The sequence below is a fragment of the Xenopus tropicalis genome, chromosome 8, assembly GCF_000004195.4.
Source record: "Xenopus tropicalis strain Nigerian chromosome 8, UCB_Xtro_10.0, whole genome shotgun sequence".
NCBI lineage: Eukaryota > Metazoa > Chordata > Amphibia > Anura > Pipidae > Xenopus > Xenopus tropicalis.
Window position 1 is genome coordinate 19,092,578 of NC_030684.2, and position 7,561 is coordinate 19,100,138.

The window sequence follows — 7,561 nt, forward strand, 5'->3', positions numbered from 1 at the left end:
GTATTTTCTGCGACTTTTTCATAATTTGCACAACTTTTTCGCACATTTGCGTGACTTTTTCGTACTTTGCAACAAAATTTGTACGACAAAATCGTATTGTTGCGCCGAGTACAAAAGTTTTGGATTCATTCAAGCTTCGGTATCATGACTTTCCTTGGGCCAGGTTGTAGCTGCAGAGTGCCATTGAGCCCTATGGGAGACTTTCCTTGGGCCGGGTTGGAGCTGCAGAGTGCCATTGAGCCCTATGGGAGACTTTCCTTGGGCGGGGTTGGAGCTGCAGAGTGCCATTGAGCCCTATGGGAGACTTTCCTTGGGCCGGGTTGGAGCTGCAGAGTGCCATTGAGCCCTATGGGAGACTTTCCTTGGGCCGGGTTGGAGCTGCAGAGTGCCATTGAGCCCTATGGGAGACTTTCCTTGGGCCGGGTTGGAGCTGCAGAGTGCCATTGAGCCCTATGGGAGACTTTCCTTGGGCCGGGTTGGAGCTGCAGAGTGCCATTGAACCCTATGGGAGACTTTCCTTGGGCCGGGTTGGAGCTGCAGAGTGCCATTGAGTCCTATGGGAGACTTTCCGGTTGGGGCAGGCCGGGTTTGGGGAGCTGCAGAGTGCCATTGAGCCCTATGGGAGACTTTCCTTGGGCCGGGTTGGAGCTGCAGAGTGCCATTGAGCCCTATGGGAGACTTTCCTTGGGCCGGGTTGGAGCTGCAGAGTGCCATTGAGCCCTATGGGAGACTTTCCTTGGGCCGGGTTGGAGCTGCAGAGTGCCATTGAGCCCTATGGGAGACTTCCAAAATCATGCACTGAAGGATCAAATTCAGAAAGGTTTTCCCGCCGTTTACAATCGTTCGATACGAAAATTTTGTGACTTTTGGATCGCCAATACAATATTTTACAATGTATTACCATGAATGTTCCGATTTGCGATCATCAGAAATGATCGTATTTAATCCAAATTTTTCCCATTTCGGGATTCGAACTCGTACTTTGATGAATGTGCCCCTATGTGTATTAAAGAATTGGCAAGTGGTGCTGCAGAGCTTTAGTTGCAGTGCTGCCCAGTTCTATGAATTTGCAGGGCCAATAATTCCCGAGTGGCCATACACAAATTAGGAGCTCTATCACTTAAAGACAAAGTTTGCCCATAAGTTAACTGCCTACATGTTGCAGATGGAACTATGCCAACCAGTTTCTATGTTGTTCTTACACCTGTTTTGCCTCTCTCCACAGTTAAACATAAAATGCTTCTAGTCATCTATACTTGGGGACGCTGGGAATCAGAAAGCAGATTGTTGTCAGGTAAGATTTTTTGTTTTATTGTTTTTATATGGTGCTCATCATTCTGTGCAGGCCTTCTTCATCCTTCCGGCAGATACACAGGTTTCTCCACAGGCACAGGTCTCAAGCAGTCACTGGCCTTTCTGTTGTTCGACTATGATTCCTAGAAGCCTCTGTGGGAGATGCAGTTACGCACTGAACAGCAGCAACACGGGGAATGTTATCCCTGAGTCTAGCGTACTGCATTCTGCAAATCAGTGTGCGTTTATACGGTTCAATAGCAAGCTTTGGGAATCTGAACAGCATCAAAGAGAAACTTATTTGCTGTGTCAGCAGCTTCTGTTATTAACCTGCCCAGTGCCTTATTGTACTGGGTCAGAACAACTGGATCTAGAAGTGTCCCTCCATATTGCCCAGGATAAAGTTGCAACTTGATCTATCAGTTCCTTATTACATTGTTCTTGCAAGGGAACATCCCTCTCACAACTCCAGTTCCCTGCATGATGTAAAAAAATATTTCTTTAAGGCTATTTTTTGAACAAAGCAGTAAACAACAACAATTGTTTCGAAGATATTAAAAACTGTAGTAAGTGAACATGACAGCCCTTCACTTAATACTTGTACTAAGTATTTCTGAGCATGGCCATCGCCCAGCAAGCAGGCCGCAGATCTCGGAGCGCCAGTTAATCTTGACTGGAGTTGACTGTTTGCAGTCTCTCTTGTGAAATTAGGGATGCCTTTTCCCCCGCTAGCTGTCCCTTTTCTTTACAGAGATGGACTTGGAGTACTCCTGAGCGAGACGCCTGCTGCCCATTTGGAGGCTGCAAATCTCTGCCTGACTCTGCTCCCTACAGTGTGGATGGTGAGTCGCGGTATCCGGCAGGAGGACTGGTGTGACGTACTTGAGGCTTTTCAGCTCACAGGGAAATTGTGAGTTTTGGCTTCTAATTATTCTTGTTGAATCTCTCACCCTGGCGCCCAGTTAGCTTTGCCACATACCTATCTCTTTTTTGAGCATTGTAGCTTTTAAGCGGTCAACTACATGGAAATTTAAGTATATTTGATTGACATTTGGAAAACCTCTCTACCATTTTTCTGGACTTTTTTCTATAGTTATATGGAGGCATAATTGTTTTTGTTTTAGCTCCAGGCAACGATAGCAACTATTAAGCCTTGGAATGAATTTATTGACCTTGTTGCTTCTACTTGGGAAAGCATAGGCTGATTTACTTTATGTTCTGACCATGGCATTCATATGGTTATTGTAAGTCATAAGGTTATTAGTCTTACACTTGGGGCAGTAATTATTAACATTGGAGGCAAACATTACTGGTGATGTTGCCCATAGCAGCCAATAAGATCTTTGTTTTTGTAGTTGACCGTTCAAATTCTAATTGCTAATTGGTTTTTATTGGCAACATGACTGGTGATGTTGGCTTCCACACTATAATGAATATGCCCCTTGGACTAATACAACTGCATAAAGAGTTTAATAACCTGACGTATTGACGTTAAGATCTCCTACAACACTTTGAAAGGTTTATATCTCAAATCGCTCTATGATATTGGAGAACCTATCACTGGCTTTCAGCTTTTTCTCAACACTTTAAAAATGCACTGTTATATTCAGTAATTTTGGGACTGTGAGGTTGTGGACTGTATTGTCAAATAATTTTGTAGTTCAACTCCTTCACCATAAGATGGCACCATAACACCAAATAATCTTGGAAAGGTAATGTTTTATTACTGTGCAGCTAAATATTTCTCTTTACAAGTATTTTCCTCCACATTACTGTGCCACTTAACTTTCTCCTGGATTACAATTTCATTTATCTTTAATGATCAAAGAAAAAAGCAAAACCTCTCCCTTCCTTTATCCACAAAACCAATTGTCGCTTTCTTGAAGCAACAAATTGGTTGTTTGATACAATCTGCACACAACTCGGATGGGGCGGAAACGGAATCTGCAATTCCCACTTCCCAAACTACTCAAACAAGTCCTCTAACTTTGGACCAATCTGACAGTGTTCTAGTGGTGTTCCAGTCATTAATGGACAAGGCTACTGCACAAATCACTACTGTTTCTGAGAAAGATAAAGAATTGGCAAGACACACAGGTACACTCGAATCAAGGATGGACAATACGAAATGGTTTAGAGGCCAGGAAATGGACTTAATTAAGTAATTGAATTAAACAACAGGTTCTGAACCTCCAATTGAAATTAGAATACCTGGAGAACAGGTTTTGTCAAGATAAGAAAATGAGGAATTCCAGAATCTTATAAGCACTTGGAGTCAGAATTGCAAGAATGCTTTACCATTTACCATCTCAGTTTCTGCACATCGATCAGATCCCCAGATCTCACAAGATCTGCTATCACTGGGGTTTCCCTTGAAATTGATATTTACACGTAATGGCAAGTAATTTTCCCACCCTACACCGAATAAGACCAAGGAAGCTCTCCAGTCTGCTGGATGTACTAATGCCTTACCAACTAAACTGAGTACAGCTCCATGTACCCTGCAATCATCGGGTTGGCCATCGCCAGAAAGACCTTCTCCTTCACGATTCCCTTTACCTCAAAGTGCTACAAAGTACAGTGCTCGTTCCAGGGATCAGCAGCTTCATTCCATTTAAGACTTTTCTCTCATCATTTCCAGGAAGAAGGAACGCATCAAATCAGCATGTTAAATTCAGGAAATGGCTTTATTTATGGCAAGTTTGGTAACAATGAAAATTGTCCTCCAAATGATTTATCTGAAGGTCAAGGAGTGGAGGAGAAAGCAATGGTCTCCTACTGTGGGGCTTTGGAACAGAACCTTAGTAACATGGCCGCTTTGTATCTGCAATGCCTCTCGGATAAAATCTTATCTCTTATCCAAATTGTTATTAACTAAATTCTAAAAAGGAGAACCCTGACTGGTCTGCAGGGTCTGGGGGAGACATAACACGCACTTTGATATTCTCTTGAAGTGCTCTGAGGACTTTGCAACATTAGTAAGCAGTGTATTGGGAACAACCCTAGTGAGGGAAAAGGGGAGGATCATTTTCCAAACCCAGAGATTATATACATGAATTATATGGGTAGCCTCTCCTCTTAAAGGAGAACCACAGACTAATCCCTGCAAAGAAATATTTAGGGGAAATAATATATAAACTGATTTTGTATTATTTTGTGACGAGACATGCTTCCCCTTTAAGTGGGAGTGGAAGTTGTACCTGTTGGGCAGAGGAGCAGCCTATGTGCAATTTGTCTTAAATGACTGTGTGTTTCCCACAAACACATTTGGTCTAATTTACCCTTTCTCTTGTGGAGAGACATTTATCCGCCCCCAATGTACTCTGGGACAGTGCTGCCTATCATACGCCCCTCCTTCAGTGGCATCCCATGTGCTGGCCTATAGACTCACATAGCAGCACATCACAATAAAACCCAGTAGCAGTTTTCTTTAATACATTTTTGTAATTTATTATATATGTATTTTTACAATCTTGGGCTTTTTGTAGTTGATTTTGCTTTGGGTGTTTGAGGCATTACACATTATTATACACTTTGGTTCATTTGCCAATATGCATTACTCCATTTAGTAACCTCCCCCAGGTAATTGAAATCAGTCTCCTCTTAGCACAAATCCAGTTCCGCTTCCTGCTTCCGGCTGTTCCATTTCACATTCCCAAGCAGAGGGGCGGGGCTTAACCCAGAATGAGAGTCACTGAAAGCCTTTCACACCCGACTGAGTTCTATGGAGCGCTGGAGAGCTGAAGCAGGTTTGGACAGCAGGGGGCGCTGCTCTTTCATTCACTCACTTTTATTACTGCAGCAGGGAGACTTCCGGAAGCTTTCTCTGTTGGTTCCAAGTTCCGGCCTCTGCCTTGTATTGTGAAAAAGAAGAAATCAGTAGAAGGAGGGTCAGATTGGAGGGGGTTCTCTGGCCTCTGCTGCAGCCACCGCAGCACATTCATCCTAACAACCTTGGGCAGAAAACCAGAAAAATACAGTTACCAGAAAAGGTAAAGTCTCTCATGTGGGGTGGGGGAAACAATTAGGAGATGGTAGGAAACTGATGAGAGTAATTCAATTTACAACAAAAAAAAAAAATGTTATTTATAGTTATGGTTCCCTAGTATGGCCCATATAGCTATTACAGCCGTGTTTGCTCTACCAAGGAGGAAACCACATGGGTGTGTGGCACATTGGCACAGAAGGGTTTTTCTTTTAGCACCAACTTCCTGCAACGTCCGGCTTAGGGCATTTGCTCAGGGATTTTTATATCATTTGGAAATAAGAATTAGCAATGTTTTTATGCTCAGGATAAAGCTGAAGAGACCAAACGTGTCAGGGAGCAATGTGTCAAAGTTTCCTGAAAATGTTTAAAATTATTATTATTTTACATGTTTTATTATTAATGCGTTTTTTGTTTGCACATTGTGGATTGTGACCCTTTCACAGATAAAAAAAAACAATTTGGTCTGTAATAGTTTTCAACTAAAGCCATCTAAAATTTATATTTTTTTATATTGACATATTTTATAGCTGAACCACAATAGACTTTTCTAAATGACATTTGCTGTATTTTGGCAGATTTCCCTTCTTTCACTTTTTCCTTCTTTTTTCCGTTGAAACTGCAGTGAGACAGTATTTGGATAGAGTGTATAGTAAGGAACATTGGGGGCGTTACTGTTTATTGCATGGGGCTGCTATACATGTGGGTACATACAGCAGGTCTCTTACAGATACAGGTCTGCGATTTTGGAGAGATTATTTAAGGGTGACTGCACACGGGGAGATTAGTCGCCCGCAATAAATCTTACCTACTGCGGGCAAACGCTCTCTTTAAAATGCTTTCCCACTGCCGATAATGTTACTCTCTGGTGGGAAAACATACATGTCGCTCAGGGGCGTTTCTGGCCTCCGATGCTGCCCCCCTCGCCCCCCCTGCGCTTTACATTTACAGCGCCAGAGGGGGGCGCAGCGCTGGTGTAGAGAGTGTAATAGAGCTCTCTACACTAGCAGAGCCGAAATTCCATATTAAGAAATGGAAATTTGGCTCTTAAAGTTATCAGGAACGGCTTTTTGCCGCCCCAGTTAACTCCGGGGCGCTTCCGTCTGAGGTTTTTGAAGACATTCTAAGTTTCCTTGTGAGGGAACCGGTGGGAAAGTGTTTCAGGGAGATCTGAGGTAGTGAAGATTTATCGTCGGGCGGCTAATCTCCCTATGTGCTAATACCCTGAAACTGGTGGTGTGTTTATGAATTAGTGTAAATGTAAAACATGAAATTTGTATGCCCAAGGTATATTTTGGGGTCTCTTTATGCCTTGTGCTTTGATAAACCTTTGTACATTGGGCATTAAACTGTTCAGAGGACCCCTGGCATTCATATATAGAGTGTTTTATCTTGGTACCTAATGATATGTAGCAGATAAGATTCTGCAGAGTGGAAGTTTTATGGTGATTTTAGCAAAGCTATGCGGCTTGGTAGTTTGGAGTAGAAAGACATTTGGATGGATGGATTTGAGGAAATAATATATAAATATATAAAAATATAGTTTGTTTTCATCTTGGGGCCTTTACAAACTGTTCAGAGGACCCCTGGCATTCATACTTCGGGTGTTTAATCTTGGTACCTAATAATATGTGGGATATAAGAAGCTGCAGAGTGGAAGCCTTGAGGGGATTTTTGGAAATGTCATGAAAATCACCAACTCTAGGAAAGCTTTGCCGTTTGATAGTTGGAGTTGAAAGAGGTGCGCTTGTTTTGGTTTTGGGGGAATGTGTACTTTTCAAAACTATATGACTTTCTGGGGTGAGCGTATATGAAATGCAATAAATGTGTTATTTTTCCAGTAGCTAAAATTATTTTTATTTTTGGGCCCCTAAATGGCACATATTTAGCCATGTACCTATGTACATTGGACATCAAACTGTTTATTGGACCCCTGGCATTCATATTTAGGGTGTTTTATTTTGGTACCTAATGACCTGTGGGAGATAAGATGCTGTAGACTGAAACCATTTTTAAAAAGTTCACACATTTTTATTAACAAAAACGATAATTTTAGGAAAGCATTGCAGTTTGGTGATTTGGAGTAGAAAGGCACAATTACCTATATTGGATTTGTCAGAATCTGTTCTTTCCAGAAATGTATGGTTTGCTAGGGGAAACCTACTGTTAGAGGAACATTTGGCCTTGAAATCAGAAGTGTGCAGCTTACTGGAGCAGTGCTGTAGGAATGGGTCAGTGTGCTGCTGGGAGTTTGTGATCTATAACAATTATGTTTAGGCATTT

At 42.1% G+C, this 7,561-nt stretch overlaps 1 long non-coding RNA gene across 1 annotated transcript in view; it reads left to right on the top strand.

Moving 5' to 3' along the window:
- The window catches only part of LOC101734543, a 52,302-nt gene extending 46,966 nt beyond the window's left edge, over positions 1–5,336 (top strand). Inside the window, exons 5-7 of the long non-coding RNA XR_004219659.1 lie at positions 1,226–1,294; positions 2,045–2,203; positions 5,096–5,336. This is a non-coding gene — a long non-coding RNA (uncharacterized LOC101734543). The remainder of the gene's footprint in view (positions 1–1,225; positions 1,295–2,044; positions 2,204–5,095) is intronic.
- Positions 5,337–7,561: the final 2,225 nt, after the last annotated feature.